The sequence below is a fragment of the Brienomyrus brachyistius genome, chromosome 2 (genome assembly GCF_023856365.1).
Source record: "Brienomyrus brachyistius isolate T26 chromosome 2, BBRACH_0.4, whole genome shotgun sequence".
Lineage (NCBI taxonomy): Eukaryota > Metazoa > Chordata > Actinopteri > Osteoglossiformes > Mormyridae > Brienomyrus > Brienomyrus brachyistius.
The window spans coordinates 39,525,937-39,541,720 of NC_064534.1; the positions used below are offsets into that span (position 1 = coordinate 39,525,937).

At 44.8% G+C, this 15,784-nt stretch overlaps 13 non-coding genes across 13 annotated transcripts; all 13 read left to right on the plus strand.

The window, feature by feature from the left end:
- Positions 1-116: 116 nt before the first annotated feature.
- On the plus strand, positions 117-235 carry LOC125733207 (5S ribosomal RNA). Its single transcript, XR_007392560.1, has one exon. It is a non-coding gene; the product is annotated as a 5S ribosomal RNA (ribosomal RNA).
- A 1,077-nt stretch (positions 236-1,312) lies between these two features.
- On the plus strand, positions 1,313-1,431 carry LOC125735867 (5S ribosomal RNA). Its single transcript, XR_007395152.1, has one exon. It is a non-coding gene; the product is annotated as a 5S ribosomal RNA (ribosomal RNA).
- A 1,077-nt stretch (positions 1,432-2,508) lies between these two features.
- On the plus strand, positions 2,509-2,627 carry LOC125737026 (5S ribosomal RNA). The gene has a single exon (XR_007396293.1). It is a non-coding gene; the product is annotated as a 5S ribosomal RNA (ribosomal RNA).
- A 1,077-nt stretch (positions 2,628-3,704) lies between these two features.
- Positions 3,705-3,823, plus strand: LOC125734721 (5S ribosomal RNA). Its single transcript, XR_007394024.1, has one exon. It is a non-coding gene; the product is annotated as a 5S ribosomal RNA (ribosomal RNA).
- Positions 3,824-4,899: 1,076 nt separating this feature from the next.
- LOC125735909 (5S ribosomal RNA) lies at positions 4,900-5,018 on the plus strand. Its single transcript, XR_007395195.1, has one exon. It is a non-coding gene; the product is annotated as a 5S ribosomal RNA (ribosomal RNA).
- Positions 5,019-6,097: 1,079 nt separating this feature from the next.
- On the plus strand, positions 6,098-6,216 carry LOC125737276 (5S ribosomal RNA). Its single transcript, XR_007396542.1, has one exon. It is a non-coding gene; the product is annotated as a 5S ribosomal RNA (ribosomal RNA).
- A 1,446-nt stretch (positions 6,217-7,662) lies between these two features.
- On the plus strand, positions 7,663-7,781 carry LOC125733334 (5S ribosomal RNA). The gene has a single exon (XR_007392681.1). It is a non-coding gene; the product is annotated as a 5S ribosomal RNA (ribosomal RNA).
- A 1,079-nt stretch (positions 7,782-8,860) lies between these two features.
- On the plus strand, positions 8,861-8,979 carry LOC125733072 (5S ribosomal RNA). The gene has a single exon (XR_007392430.1). It is a non-coding gene; the product is annotated as a 5S ribosomal RNA (ribosomal RNA).
- A 1,080-nt stretch (positions 8,980-10,059) lies between these two features.
- On the plus strand, positions 10,060-10,178 carry LOC125736928 (5S ribosomal RNA). Its single transcript, XR_007396195.1, has one exon. It is a non-coding gene; the product is annotated as a 5S ribosomal RNA (ribosomal RNA).
- A 1,078-nt stretch (positions 10,179-11,256) lies between these two features.
- LOC125736929 (5S ribosomal RNA) lies at positions 11,257-11,375 on the plus strand. Its single transcript, XR_007396196.1, has one exon. It is a non-coding gene; the product is annotated as a 5S ribosomal RNA (ribosomal RNA).
- A 1,078-nt stretch (positions 11,376-12,453) lies between these two features.
- Positions 12,454-12,572, plus strand: LOC125733209 (5S ribosomal RNA). The gene has a single exon (XR_007392562.1). It is a non-coding gene; the product is annotated as a 5S ribosomal RNA (ribosomal RNA).
- Positions 12,573-13,649: 1,077 nt separating this feature from the next.
- On the plus strand, positions 13,650-13,768 carry LOC125735030 (5S ribosomal RNA). The gene has a single exon (XR_007394329.1). It is a non-coding gene; the product is annotated as a 5S ribosomal RNA (ribosomal RNA).
- Positions 13,769-14,845: 1,077 nt separating this feature from the next.
- Positions 14,846-14,964, plus strand: LOC125735911 (5S ribosomal RNA). The gene has a single exon (XR_007395196.1). It is a non-coding gene; the product is annotated as a 5S ribosomal RNA (ribosomal RNA).
- Positions 14,965-15,784: the final 820 nt, after the last annotated feature.

Sequence of the window (15,784 nt, forward strand, 5' to 3'; positions counted from 1 at the left end):
CTGCAGTGTGAGTCAGATAAAAAAAAAAAAAAAAGAACATTAGTAGTATCCAATGGGACCAACTGGCATGTATAGAGGCGTGTAATGCAAAAGGGCTGTTTTCGGTAGCATCTTTCGCTTACGGCCATACCACCCTGAACACGCCTGATCTCGTCTGATCTCGGAAGCTAAGCAGGGTAGGGTCTGGTTAGTACTTGGATGGGAGACCACCTGGGAATACCAGGTGCTGTAAGCTTTTCTCACTTTTACTTTATACAGGGGGCGCTCCACTTCACGATTAATTTAAATCTATCACTCCCCTTCCATTTTACTATTTTATATATATATATTTTTTTTCTCTCATTCATAAAGGCAGCTTTTAGAAACCGTTTTACTCTAAATACTTCCTGGTAATTCTAGGTGCTGTAAGCTGTTCGTGCCTTTATTCCACCAGGGCGCGATCTTCTCACAAACTTGAAGACTGTCACTCCCCATTCACGTTTTACAACTTATTGTTGATGATAAAGAGACAGCTTTTTACACACAGTTTTAAACAAAGTACTGATATTATTCCTCTTCAACTGACCGCTTTGTTTTCTATGCAAAAACCACTTCGCCACAGAAGACTCGATATTATTGGCATAGCAAGTTCTGCTCTTCTCCTTTCAAAACTTGCTAAAAGCTGTATTTAAAAGAACAGATTGGCCAGGGTAATTCACACCCTTCAATGCCAGCTTAATGTTTAGGTTAGTGGGAATCACAGAGGAATTAGGGATGGAAACTTCTTTGCTGGTGGTAGAAGCGGTCTGCTGAATTTTTAGAGAGAAGAGGCCGTCGATGTTTTAATGTAGAAAATTGTTCTGGCTGCTGCTTGCAGTATGGACTTGTTGGTGTGTGTAGCTCCCAGTGTTCTGACAGCGCGACGTTTTGGGGAAGCATGTGATTCAGCAGCTACCAGTGGGCTTCGTGCGGCGGAGATTTTGTGGCTGTTAGCGGAGTTGATAACAGAGGGTCGTTAAGAGAAGCCTGCATGCAGTAGGCAAAGGAGTAATGTTTGCCGGCGGGGGACGTGCGGCGATTAACCTGTGCGGTAGTGAAAAGGAGTTAAAAAGAAGGAAGTGTGCGGATGCGGAAAGAATGGAATAATTGTGGTAGGCTGCCGGCTGAGTAGTTTGGTGAATGTTTGGTGTGGGTCCGGCGCTGCCGATTGGATGGTGGGGCTGCAGTGTGAGTCAGATAAAAAAAAAAAAAGAACATTTGTAGGATCCAATGGGACCAACTGGCATGTATAGAGGCGTGTAATGCAAAAGGGATGTTTTTGGTAGCATCTCTCGCTTACGGCCATACCACCCTGAACACGCCTGATCTCGTCTGGTCTTGGAAGCTAAGCAGGGTAGGGTCTGGTTAGTACTTGGATGGGAGACCACCTGGGAATACCTGGTGCTGTAAGCTTTTCTCACTTTTACTTTATACAGGGGGCGCTCCACTTCACGATTAATTTAAATCTATCACTCCCCTTCCATTTTACTATTTTATATATATATATTTTTTTTTCTCTCATTCATAAAGGCAGCTTTTAGAAACCGTTTTACTCTAAATACTTCCTGGTAATTCTAGGTGCTGTAAGCTGTTCGTGCCTTTATTCCACCAGGGCGCGATCTTCTCACAAACTTGAAGAATGTCACTCCCCATTCACGTTTTACAACTTATTGTTAATGATAAAGAGACAGCTTTTTACACACAGTTTTAAACAAAGTACTGATATTATTCCTCTTCAACTGACCGCTTTGTTTTCTATGCAAAAACCACTTCGCCACAGAAGACTCGATATTATTGGCATAGCAAGTTCTGCTCTTCTCCTTTCAAAACTTGCTAAAAGCTGTATTTAAAAGAACAGATTGGCCGGGGTAATTCACACCCTTCAATGCCAGCTTAATGTTTAGGTTAGTGGGAATCACAGAGGAATTAGGGATGGAAACTTCTTTGCTGCTGGTAGAAGCGGTCTGGTGAATTTTTAGAGAGAAGAGGCCGTCGATGTTTGAATGTAGAAAATTGTTCTGGCTGCAGCCTGCAGTATGGACTTGTTGGTGTGTGTAGCTCCCAGTGTTCTGACAGCGCGACGTTTTGGGGAAGCATGTGATTCAGCAGCTACCAGTGGGCTTCGTGCGGCGGAGATTTTGTGGCTGTTAGCGGAGTTGATAACAGAGGGTCGTTAAGAGAAGCCTGCATGCAGTAGGCAAAGGAGTAATGTTTGCCGGCGGGGGACGTGCGGCGATTAACCTGTGCGGTAGTGAAAAGGAGTTAAAAAGAAGGAAGTGTGCGGATGCGGAAAGAATGGAATAATTGTGGTAGGCTGCCGGCTGAGTAGTTTGGTGAATGTTTGGTGTGGGTCCGGCGCTGCCGATTGGATGGTGGTGCTGCAGTGTGAGTCAGATAAAAAAAAAAAAAACCAGGAGTAGGATCCAATGGGACTAACTGGCATGTATAGACGCGTGTAATGCAAAAGGGCTGTTTTTGGTCACGTCTCTCGCTTACGGCCATACCACCCTGAACACGCCCGATCTCGTCTGATCTCGGAAGCTAAGGAGGGTAGGTTCTGGTTAGTACTTGGATGGGAGACCACCTGGGAATACCAGGTGCTGTAAACTTTTCTCACTTTTACTTTATACAGGGGCCGCTCCACTTCACGATTTATTTAAATCTATCACTCCCCTTCCATTTTACTATTTTATATATATATTTTTTTTTCTCTCATTCATAAAGGCAGCTTTTACACACCGTTTTACTCTAAATACTTCCTGGTAATTCTAGGTGCTGTAAGCTGTTCGTGCCTTTATTCCACCAGGGCGCGATCTTCTCACAAACTTGAAGACTGTCACTCCCCATTCACGTTTTACAACTTATTGTTAATGATAAAGAGACAGCTTTTTACACACAGTTTTAAACAAAGTACTGATATTATTCCTCTTCAACTGACCGCTTTGTTTTCTATGCAAAAACCACTTCGTCACAGAAGACTCGATATTATTGGCATAGCAAGTTCTGCTCTTCTCCTTTCAAAACTTGCTAAAAGCTGTATTTAAAAGAACAGATTGGCCGGGGTAATTCACACCCTTCAATGCCAGCTTAATGTTTAGGTTAGTGGGAATCACAGAGGAATTAGGGATGGAAACTTCTTTGCTGGTGGTAGAAGCGGTCTGGTGAATTTTTAGAGAGAAGAGGCCGTCGATGTTTGAATGTAGAAAATTGTTCTGGCTGCAGCCTGCAGTATGGACTTGTTGGTGTGTGTAGCTCCCAGTGTTCTGACAGCGCGACGTTTTGGGGAAGCATGTGATTCAGCAGCTACCAGTGGGCTTCGTGCGGCGGAGATTTTGTGGCTGTTAGCGGAGTTGATAACAGAGGGTCGTTAAGAGAAGCCTGCATGCAGTAGGCAAAGGAGTAATGTTTGCCGGCGGGGGACGTGCGGCGATTAACCTGTGCGGTAGTGAAAAGGAGTTAAAAAGAAGGAAGTGTGCGGATGCGGAAAGAATGGAATAATTGTGGTAGGCTGCCGGCTGAGTAGTTTGGTGAATGTTTGGTGTGGGTCCGGCGCTGCCGATTGGATGGTGGGGCTGCAGTGTGAGTCAGATAAAAAAAAAAAAAAGAACATTAGTAGTATCCAATGGGACCAACTGGCATGTATAGAGGCGTGTAATGCATGAGGGCTGTTTTCGGTAGCATCTCTCGCTTACGGCCATACCACCCTGAACACGCCTGATCTCGTCTGATCTTGGAAGCTAAGCAGGGTAGGGTCTGGTTAGTACTTGGATGGGAGACCGCCTGGGAATACCAGGTGCTGTAAGCTTTTCTCACTTTTACTTTATACAGGGGGCGCTCCACTTCACGATTAATTTAAATCTATCACTCCCCTTCCATTTTACTATTTTATATATATATATTTTTTTTCTCTCATTCATAAAGGCAGCTTTTAGAAACCGTTTTACTCTAAATACTTCCTGGTAATTCTAGGTGCTGTAAGCTGTTTGTGCCTTTATTCCACCAGGGCGCGATCTTCTCACAAACTTGAAGACTGTCACTCCCCATTCACGTTTTACAACTTATTGTTGATGATAAAGAGACAGCTTTTTACACAAAGTTTTAAACAAAGTACTGATATTATTCCTCTTCAACTGACCGCTTTGTTTTCTATGCAAAAACCACTTCGCCACAGAAGACTCGATATTATTGGCATAGCAAGTTCTGCTCTTCTCCTTTCAAAACTTGCTAAAAGCTGTATTTAAAAGAACAGATTGGCCGGGGTAATTCACACCCTTCAATGCCAGCTTAATGTTTAGGTTAGTGGGAATCACAGAGGAATTAGGGATGGAAACTTCTTTGCTGCTGGTAGAAGCGGTCTGGTGAATTTTTAGAGAGAAGAGGCCGTCGATGTTTGAATGTAGAAAATTGTTCTGGCTGCAGCCTGCAGTATGGACTTGTTGGTGTGTGTAGCTCCCAGTGTTCTGACAGCGCGACGTTTTGGGGAAGCATGTGATTCAGCAGCTACCAGTGGGCTTCGTGCGGCGGAGATTTTGTGGCTGTTAGCGGAGTTGATAACAGAGGGTCGTTAAGAGAAGCCTGCATGCAGTAGGCAAAGGAGTAATGTTTGCCGGCGGGGGACGTGCGGCGATTAACCTGTGCGGTAGTGAAAAGGAGTTAAAAAGAAGGAAGTGTGCGGATGCGGAAAGAATGGAATAATTGTGGTAGGCTGCCGGCTGAGTAGTTTGGTGAATGTTTGGTGTGGGTCCGGCGCTGCCGATTGGATGGTGGTGCTGCAGTGTGAGTCAGATAAAAAAAAAAAAAACCAGGAGTAGGATCCAATGGGACTAACTGGCATGTATAGACGCGTGTAATGCAAAAGGGCTGTTTTTGGTCACGTCTCTCGCTTACGGCCATACCACCCTGAACACGCCCGATCTCGTCTGATCTCGGAAGCTAAGGAGGGTAGGTTCTGGTTAGTACTTGGATGGGAGACCACCTGGGAATACCAGGTGCTGTAAGCTTTTCTCACTTTTACTTTATACAGGGGGCGCTCCACTTCACGATTTATTTAAATCTATCACTCCCCTTCCATTTTACTATTTTATATATATATTTTTTTTTCTCTCATTCATAAAGGCAGCTTTTACACACCGTTTTACTCTAAATACTTCCTGGTAATTCTAGGTGCTGTAAGCTGTCCGTGCCTTTATTCCACCAGGGCGCGATCTTCTCACAAACTTGAAGACTGTCACTCCCCATTCACGTTTTACAACTTATTGTTAATGATAAAGAGACAGCTTTTTACACACAGTTTTAAACAAAGTACTGATATTATTCCTCTTCAACTGACCGCTTTGTTTTCTATGCAAAAACCACTTCGCCACAGAAGACTCGATATTATTGGCATAGCAAGTTCTGCTCTTCTCCTTTCAAAACTTGCTAAAAGCTGTATTTAAAAGAACAGATTGGCCGGGGTAATTCACACCCTTCAATGCCAGCTTAATGTTTAGGTTAGTGGGAATCACAGAGGAATTAGGGATGGAAACTTCTTTGCTGGTGGTAGAAGCGGTCTGGTGAATTTTTAGAGAGAAGAGGCCGTCGATGTTTGAATGTAGAAAATAGGTCTGGCTGCAGCCTGCAGTATGGACTTGTTGGTGTGTGTAGCTCCCAGTGTTCTGACAGCGCGACGTTTTGGGGAAGCATGTGATTCAGCAGCTACCAGTGGGCTTCGTGCGGCGGAGATTTTGTGGCTGTTAGCGGAGTTGATAACAGAGGGTCGTTAAGAGAAGCCTGCATGAGGTAGGCAAAGGAGTAATGTTTGCCGTCGGGGGACGTGCGGCGATTAACCTGTGCGGTAGTGAAAAGGAGTTAAAAAGAAGGAAGTGTGCGGATGCGGAAAGAATGGAATAATTGTGGTAGGCTGCCGGCTGAGTAGTTTGGTGAATGTTTGGTGTGGGTCCGGCGCTGCCGATTGGATGGTGGGGCTGCAGTGTGAGTCAGATAAAAAAAAAAAAAAAAGAACATTAGTAGTATCCAATGGGACCAACTGGCATGTATAGAGGCGTGTAATGCAAAAGGGCTGTTTTCGGTAGCATCTCTCGCTTACGGCCATACCACCCTGAACACGCCTGATCTCGTCTGATCTCGGAAGCTAAGCAGGGTAAGGTCTGGTTAGTACTTGGATGGGAGACCGCCTGGGAATAACAGGTGCTGTAAACTTTTCTCACTTTTACTTTATACAGGGGGCGCTCCACTTCACGATTAATTTAAATCTATCACTCCCCTTCCATCCATCCATCCATTTTCCAAACCGCTTATCCTATTGGGTCGCGGGGGGTCCGGAGCCTATCCCGGAATCAATGGGCACGAGGCAGGGAACAACCCAGGATGGGGGGCCAGCCCATCGCAGGGCACACTCACACACCATGCACTCACACATGCACACCTATGGGCAATTCAGCAACTCCAATTAGCCTCAGCATGTTTTTGGACTGCGGGGGGAAACCGGAGTACCCGGAGGAAACCCCACGACGACATGGGGAGAACATGCAAACTCCGCACACATGTGACCCAGGCGGAGACTCGAACCCGGGTCCCAGAGGTGTGAGGCGACAGTGCTAACCACTGCACCACCATGCCGCCCCCCACTCCCCTTCCATTTTACTATTTTATATATATATTTTTTTTTTCTCTCATTCATAAAGGCAGCTTTTAGAAACCGTTTTACTCTAAATACTTCCTGGTAATTCTAGGTGCTGTAAGCTGTTCATGCCTTTATTCCACCAGGGCGCGATCTTCTCACAAACTTGAAGACTGTCACTCCCCATTCACGTTTTACAACTTATTGTTGATGATAAAGAGACAGCTTTTTACACACAGTTTTAAACAAAGTACTGATATTATTCCTCTTCAACTGACCGCTTTGTTTTCTATGCAAAAACCACTTCGCCACAGAAGACTCGATATTATTGGCATAGCAAGTTCTGCTCTTCTCCTTTCAAAACTTGCTAAAAGCTGTATTTAAAAGAACAGATTGGCCGGGGTAATTCACACCCTTCAATGCCAGCTTAATGTTTAGGTTAGTGGGAATCACAGAGGAATTAGGGATGGAAACTTCTTTGCTGCTGGTAGAAGCGGTCTGGTGAATTTTTAGAGAGAAGAGGCCGTCGATGTTTGAATGTAGAAAATTGTTCTGGCTGCAGCCTGCAGTATGGACTTGTTGGTGTGTGTAGCTCCCAGTGTTCTGACAGCGCGACGTTTTGGGGAAGCATGTGATTCAGCAGCTACCAGTGGGCTTCGTGCGGCGGAGATTTTGTGGCTGTTAGCGGAGTTGATAACAGAGGGTCGTTAAGAGAAGCCTGCATGCAGTAGGCAAAGGAGTAATGTTTGCCGGCGGGGGACGTGCGGCGATTAACCTGTGCGGTAGTGAAAAGGAGTTAAAAAGAAGGAAGTGTGCGGATGCGGAAAGAATGGAATAATTGTGGTAGGCTGCCGGCTGAGTAGTTTGGTGAATGTTTGGTGTGGGTCCGGCGCTGCCGATTGGATGGTGGGGCTGCAGTGTGAGTCAGATAAAAAAAAAAAAAGAACATTAGTAGTATCCAATGGGACCAACTGGCATGTATAGAGGCGTGTAATGCAAAAGGGCTGTTTTCGGTAGCATCTCTCGCTTACGGCCATACCACCCTGAACACGCCTGATCTCGTCTGATCTCGGAAGCTAAGCAGGGTAGGGTCTGGTTAGTACTTGGATGGGAGACCGCCTGGGAATACCAGGTGCTGTAAGCTTTTCTCACTTTTACTTTATACAGGGGGCGCTCCACTTCACGATTAATTTAAATCTATCACTCCCCTTCCATTTTACTATTTTATATATATTTTTTTTTTTTCTCTCATTCATAAAGGCAGCTTTTAGAAACCGTTTTACTCTAAATACTTCCTGGTAATTCTAGGTGCTGTAAGCTGTTCGTGCCTTTATTCCACCAGGGCGCGATCTTCTCACAAACTTGAAGACTGTCACTCCCCATTCACGTTTTACAACTTATTGTTGATGATAAAGAGACAGCTTTTTACACACAGTTTTAAACAAAGTACTGATATTATTCCTCTTCAACTGACCGCTTTGTTTTCTATGCAAAAACCACTTCGCCACAGAAGACTCGATATTATTGGCATAGCAAGTTCTGCTCTTCTCCTTTCAAAACTTGCTAAAAGCTGTATTTAAAAGAACAGATTGGCCAGGGTAATTCACACCCTTCAATGCCAGCTTAATGTTTAGGTTAGTGGGAATCACAGAGGAATTAGGGATGGAAACTTCTTTGCTGGTGGTAGAAGCGGTCTGCTGAATTTTTAGAGAGAAGAGGCCGTCGATGTTTGAATGTAGAAAATTGTTCTGGCTGCTGCTTGCAGTATGGACTTGTTGGTGTGTGTAGCTCCCAGTGTTCTGACAGCGCGACGTTTTGGGGAAGCATGTGATTCAGCAGCTACCAGTGGGCTTCGTGCAGCGGAGATTTTGTGGCTGTTAGCGGAGTTGATAACAGAGGGTCGTTAAGAGAAGCCTGCATGCAGTAGGCAAAGGAGTAATGTTTGCCGGCGGGGGACGTGCGGCGATTAACCTGTGCGGTAGTGAAAAGGAGTTAAAGAGAAGGAAGTGTGCGAATGCGGAAAGAATGGAATAATTGTGGTAGGCTGCCGGCTGAGTAGTTTGGTGAATGTTTGGTGTGGGTCCGGCGCTGCCGATTGGATGGTGGGGCTGCAGTGTGAGTCAGATATAAAAAAAAAAAAAAACCAGGAGTAGGATCCAATGGGACTAACTGGCATGTATAGACGCGTGTAATGCAAAAGGGCTGTTTTTGGTAGCATCCCTCGCTTACGGCCATACCACCCTGAACACGCCCGATCTCGTCTGATCTCGGAAGCCAAGCAGGGTAGGGTCTGATTAGTACTTGGATGGGAGACCTCCTGGGAATACCAGGTGCTGTAAGCCTTTCTCACTTTTACTTTATACAGGGGGCGCTCCACTTCACGATTAATTTAAATCTATCACTCCCCTTCCATTTTACTATTTTATATATATATATATATTTTTTTCTCTCATTCCTAAAGGCAGCTTTTAGAAACCGTTTTACTCTAAATACTTCCTGGTAATTCTAGGTGCTGTAAGCTGTTCGTGCCTTTATTCCACCAGGGCGCGATCTTCTCACAAACTTGAAGACTGTCACTCCCCATTCACGTTTTACAACTTATTGTTAATGATAAAGAGACAGCTTTTTACACACAGTTTTAAACAAAGTACTGATATTATTCCTCTTCAACTGACCGCTTTGTTTTCTATGCAAAAAGCACTTCGCCACAGAAGACTCGATATTATTGGCATAGCAAGTTCTGCTCTTCTCCTTTCAAAACTTGCTAAAAGCTGTATTTAAAAGAACAGATTGGCCGGGGTAATTCACACCCTTCAATGCCAGCTTAATGTTTAGGTTAGTGGGAATCACAGAGGAATTAGGGATGGAAACTTCTTTGCTGGTGGTAGAAGCGGTCTGGTGAATTTTTAGAGAGAAGAGGCCGTCGATGTTTGAATGTAGAAAATTGTTCTGGCTGCAGCCTGCAGTATGGACTTGTTGGTGTGTGTAGCTCCCAGTGTTCTGACAGCGCGACGTTTTGGGGAAGCATGTGATTCAGCAGCTACCAGTGGGCTTCGTGCGGCGGAGATTTTGTGGTTGTTAGCGGAGTTGATAACAGAGGGTCGTTAAGAGAAGCCTGCATGAGGTAGGCAAAGGAGTAATGTTTGTCGTCGGGGGACGTGCGGCGATTAACCTGTGCGGTAGTGAAAAGGAGTTAAAAAGAAGGAAGTGTGCGGATGTGGAAAGAATGGAATAATTGTGGTAGGCTGCCGGCTGAGTAGTTTGGTGAATGTTTGGTGTGGGTCCGGCGCTGCCGATTGGATGGTGGTGCTGCAGTGTGAGTCAGATAAAAAAAAAAAAAAACCAGGAGTAGGATCCAATGGGACTAACTGGCATGTATAGACGCGTGTAATGCAAAAGGGCTGTTTTTGGTCGCGTCTCTCGCTTATGGCCATACCACCCTGAACACGCCCGATATCGTCTGATCTCGGAAGCTAAGCAGGGTAGGTTCTGGTTAGTACTTGGATGGGAGACCACCTGGGAATACCAGGTGCTGTAAGCTTTTCTCACTTTTACTTTATACAGGGGGCGCTCCACTTCACGATTAATTTAAATCTATCACTCCCCTTCCATTTTACTATTTTATATATATATTTTTTTTTCTCTCATTCATAAAGGCAGCTTTTACACACCGTTTTACTCTAAATACTTCCTGGTAATTCTAGGTGCTGTAAGCTGTTCGTGCCTTTATTCCACCAGGGCGCGATCTTCTCACAAACTTGAAGACTGTCACTCCCCATTCACGTTTTACAACTTATTGTTAATGATAAAGAGACAGCTTTTTACACACAGTTTTAAACAAAGTACTGATATTATTCCTCTTCAACTGACCGCTTTGTTTTCTATGCAAAATGCACTTCGCCACAGAAGACTCGATATTATTGGCATAGCAAGTTCTGCTCTTCTCCTTTCAAAACTTGCTAAAAGCTGTATTTAAAAGAACAGATTGGCCGGGGTAATTCACACCCTTCAATGCCAGCTTAATGTTTAGGTTAGTGGGAATCACAGAGGAATTAGGGATGGAAACTTCTTTGCTGGTGGTAGAAGCGGTCTGGTGAATTTTTAGAGAGAAGAGGCCGTCGATGTTTGAATGTAGAAAATTGTTCTGGCTGCAGCCTGCAGTATGGACTTGTTGGTGTGTGTAGCTCCCAGTGTTCTGACAGCGCGACGTTTTGGGGAAGCATGTGATTCAGCAGCTACCAGTGGGCTTCGTGCGGCGGAGATTTTGTGGCTGTTAGCGGAGTTGATAACAGAGGGTCGTTAAGAGAAGCCTGCATGAGGTAGGCAAAGGAGTAATGTTTGCCGTCGGGGGACGTGCGGCGATTAACCTGTGCGGTAGTGAAAAGGAGTTAAAAAGAAGGAAGTGTGCGGATGCGGAAAGAATGGAATAATTGTGGTAGGCTGCCGGCTGAGTAGTTTGGTGAATATTTGGTGTGGGTCCGGCGCTGCCGATTGGATGGTGGTGCTGCAGTGTGAGTCAGATAAAAAAAAAAAAAAAAACCAGGAGTAGGATCCAATGGGACTAACTGGCATGTATAGACGCGTGTAATGCAAAAGGGCTGTTTTTGGTCGCGTCTCTCGCTTATGGCCATACCACCCTGAACACGCCCGATATCGTCTGATCTCGGAAGCTAAGCAGGGTAGGTTCTGGTTAGTACTTGGATGGGAGACCACCTGGGAATACCAGGTGCTGTAAGCTTTTCTCACTTTTACTTTATACAGGGGGCGCTCCACTTCACGATTAATTTAAATCTATCACTCCCCTTCCATTTTACTATTTTATATATATATATTTTTTTTCTCTCATTCATAAAGGCAGCTTTTACACACCGTTTTACTCTAAATACTTCCTGGTAATTCTACGTGCTGTAAGCTGTTCGTGCCTTTATTCCACCAGGGCGCGATCTTCTCACAAACTTGAAGACTGTCACTCCCCATTCACGTTTTACAACTTATTGTTAATGATAAAGAGACAGCTTTTTACACACAGTTTTAAACAAAGTACTGATATTATTCCTCTTCAACTGACCGCTTTGTTTTCTATGCAAAAACCACTTCGCCACAGAAGACTCGATATTATTGGCATAGCAAGTTCTGCTCTTCTCCTTTCAAAACTTGCTAAAAGCTGTATTTAAAAGAACAGATTGGCCGGGGTAATTCACACCCTTCAATGCCAGCTTAATGTTTAGGTTAGTGGGAATCACAGAGGAATTAGGGATGGAAACTTCTTTGCTGGTGGTAGAAGCGGTCTGGTGAATTTTTAGAGAGAAGAGGCCGTCGATGTTTGAATGTAGAAAATTGTTCTGGCTGCAGCCTGCAGTATGGACTTGTTGGTGTGTGTAGCTCCCAGTGTTCTGACAGCGCGACGTTTTGGGGAAGCATGTGATTCAGCAGCTACCAGTGGGCTTCGTGCGGCGGAGATTTTGTGGCTGTTAGCGGAGTTGATAACAGAGGGTCGTTAAGAGAAGCCTGCATGCAGTAGGCAAAGGAGTAATGTTTGCCGGCGGGGGACGTGCGGCGATTAACCTGTGCGGTAGTGAAAAGGAGTTAAAAAGAAGGAAGTGTGCGGATGCGGAAAGAATGGAATAATTGTGGTAGGCTGCCGGCTGAGTAGTTTGGTGAATGTTTGGTGTGGGTCCGGCGCTGCCGATTGGATGGTGGGGCTGCAGTGTGAGTCAGATAAAAAAAAAAAAAAGAACATTAGTAGTATCCAATGGGACCAACTGGCATGTATAGAGGCGTGTAATGCAAAAGGGCTGTTTTCGGTAGCATCTTTCGCTTACGGCCATACCACCCTGAACACGCCTGATCTCGTCTGATCTCGGAAGCTAAGCAGGGTAGGGTCTGGTTAGTACTTGGATGGGAGACCACCTGGGAATACCAGGTGCTGTAAGCTTTTCTCACTTTTACTTTATACAGGGGGCGCTCCACTTCACGATTAATTTAAATCTATCACTCCCCTTCCATTTTACTATTTTATATATATATATTTTTTTTCTCTCATTCATAAAGGCAGCTTTTAGAAACCGTTTTACTCTAAATACTTCCTGGTAATTCTAGGTGCTGTAAGCTGTTCGTGCCTTTATTCCACCAGGGCGCGATCTTCTCACAAACTTGAAGACTGTCACTCCCCATTCACGTTTTACAACTTATTGTTGATGATAAAGAGACAGCTTTTTACACACAGTTTTAAACAAAGTACTGATATTATTCCTCTTCAACTGACCGCTTTGTTTTCTATGCAAAAACCACTTCGCCACAGAAGACTCGATATTATTGGCATAGCAAGTTCTGCTCTTCTCCTTTCAAAACTTGCTAAAAGCTGTATTTAAAAGAACAGATTGGCCGGGGTAATTCACACCCTTCAATGCCAGCTTAATGTTTAGGTTAGTGGGAATCACAGAGGAATTAGGGATGGAAACTTCTTTGCTGGTGGTAGAAGCGGTCTGGTGAATTTTTAGAGAGAAGAGGCCGTCGATTTTTGAATGTAGAAAATTGTTCTGGCTGCAGCCTGCAGTATGGACTTGTTGGTGTGTGTAGCTCCCAGTGTTCTGACAGCGCGACGTTTTGGGGAAGCATGTGATTCAGCAGCTACCAGTGGGCTTCGTGCGGCGGAGATTTTGTGGCTGTTAGCGGAGTTGATAACAGAGGGTCGTTAAGAGAAGCCTGCATGCAGTAGGCAAAGGAGTAATGTTTGCCGGCGGGGGACGTGCGGCGATTAACCTGTGCGGTAGTGAAAAGGAGTTAAAAAGGAGGAAGTGTGCGGATGCGGAAAGAATGGAATAATTGTGGTAGGCTGCCGGCTGAGTAGTTTGGTGAATGTTTGGTGTGGGTCCGGCGCTGCCGATTGGATGGTGGTGCTGCAGTGTGAGTCAGATAAAAAAAAAAAAAAAACAGGAGTAGGATCCAATGGGACTAACTGGCATGTATAGACGCGTGTAATGCAAAAGGGCTGTTTTTGGTCGCGTCTATCGCTTATGGCCATACCACCCTGAACACACCCGATCTCATCCGATCTCGGAAGCCAAGCAGGGTAGGGTCTGGTTAGTACTTGGATGGGAGACCTCCTGGGAATACCAGGTGCTGTAAGCTTTTCTCACTTTTACTTTATACAGGGGGCGCTCCACTTCACGATTAATTTAAATCTATCACTCCCCTTCCATTTTACTATTTTATATATATATATATTTTTCTCTCATTCATAAAGGCAGCTTTTACACACCGTTTTACTCTAAATACTTCCTGGTAATTCTAGGTGCTGTAAGCTGTTCGTGCCTTTATTCCACCAGGGCGCGATCTTCTCACAAACTTGAAGACTGTCACTCCCCATTCACGTTTTACAACTTATTGTTAATGATAAAGAGACAGCTTTTTACACACAGTTTTAAACAAAGTACTGATATTATTCCTCTTCAACTGACCGCTTTGTTTTCTATGCAAAAACCACTTCGCCACAGAAGACTCGATATTATTGGCATAGCAAGTTCTGCTCTTCTCCTTTCAAAACTTGCTAAAAGCTGTATTTAAAAGAACAGATTGGCCGGGGTAATTCACACCCTTCAATGCCAGCTTAATGTTTAGGTTAGTGGGAATAACAGAGGAATTAGGGATGGAAACTTCTTTGCTGGTGGTAGAAGCGGTCTGGTGAATTTTTAGAGAGAAGAGGCCGTCGATGTTTGAATGTAGAAAATTGTTCTGGCTGCAGCCTGCAGTATGGACTTGTTGGTGTGTGTAGCTCCCAGTGTTCTGACAGCGCGACGTTTTGGGGAAGCATGTGATTCAGCAGCTACCAGTGGGCTTCGTGCGGCGGAGATTTTGTGGCTGTTAGCGGAGTTGATAACAGAGGGTCATTAAGAGAAGCCTGCATGCAGTAGGCAAAGGAGTAATGTTTGCCGGCGGGGGACGTGCGGCGATTAACCTGTGCGGTAGTGAAAAGGAGTTAAAAAGAAGGAAGTGTGCGGATGCGGAAAGAATGGAATAATTGTGGTAGGCTGCCGGCTGAGTAGTTTGGTGAATGTTTGGTGTGGGTCCGGCGCTGCCGATTGGATGGTGGTGCTGCAGTGTGAGTCAGATAAAAAAAAAAAAAAAAGCAGGAGTAGGATCCAATGGGACTAACTTGCATGTATAGACGCGTGTAATGCAAAAGGGCTTTTTTTGGTAGCATCTTTTGCTTACGGCCATACCACCCTGAACACGCCCGATCTCGTCTGATCTCGGAAGCTAAGGAGGGTAGGTTCTGGTTAGTACTTGGATGGGAGACCACCTGGGAATACCAGGTGCTGTAAGCTTTTCTCACTTTTACTTTATATAGGGGGCGCTCCACTTCACGATTTATTTAAATCTATCACTCCCCTTCCATTTTACTATTTTATATATATTTTTTTTTTTCTCTCATCCATAAAGGCAGCTTTTACACACCGTTTTACTCTAAATACTTCCTGGTAATTCTAGGTGCTGTAAGCTGTCCGTGTCTTTATTCCACCAGGGCGCGATCTTCTCACAAACTTGAAGACTGTCACTCCCCATTCACGTTTTACAACTTATTGTTAATGATAAAGAGACAGCTTTTTACACACAGTTTTAAACAAAGTACTGATATTATTCCTCTTCAACTGACCGCTTTGTTTTCTATGCAAAAACCACTTCGCCACAGAAGACTCGATATTATTGGCATAGCAAGTTCTGCTCTTCTCCTTTCAAAACTTGCTAAAAGCTGTATTTAAAAGAACAGATTGGCCGGGGTAATTCACACCCTTCAATGCCAGCTTAATGTTTAGGTTAGTGGGAATCACAGAGGAATTAGGGATGGAAACTTCTTTGCTGGTGGTAGAAGCGGTCTGGTGAATTTTTAGAGAGAAGAGGCCGTCGATGTTTGAATGTAGAAAATTGTTCTGGCTGCAGCCTGCAGTATGGACTTGTTGGTGTGTGTAGCTCCCAGTGTTCTGACAGCGCGACGTTTTGGGGAAGCATGTGATTCAGCAGCTACCAGTGGGCTTCGTGCGGCGGAGATTTTGTGGCTGTTAGCGGAGTTGATAACAGAGGGTCATTAAGAGAAGCCTGCATGCAGTAGGCAAAGGAGTAATGTTTGCCGGCGGGGGACGTGCGGCG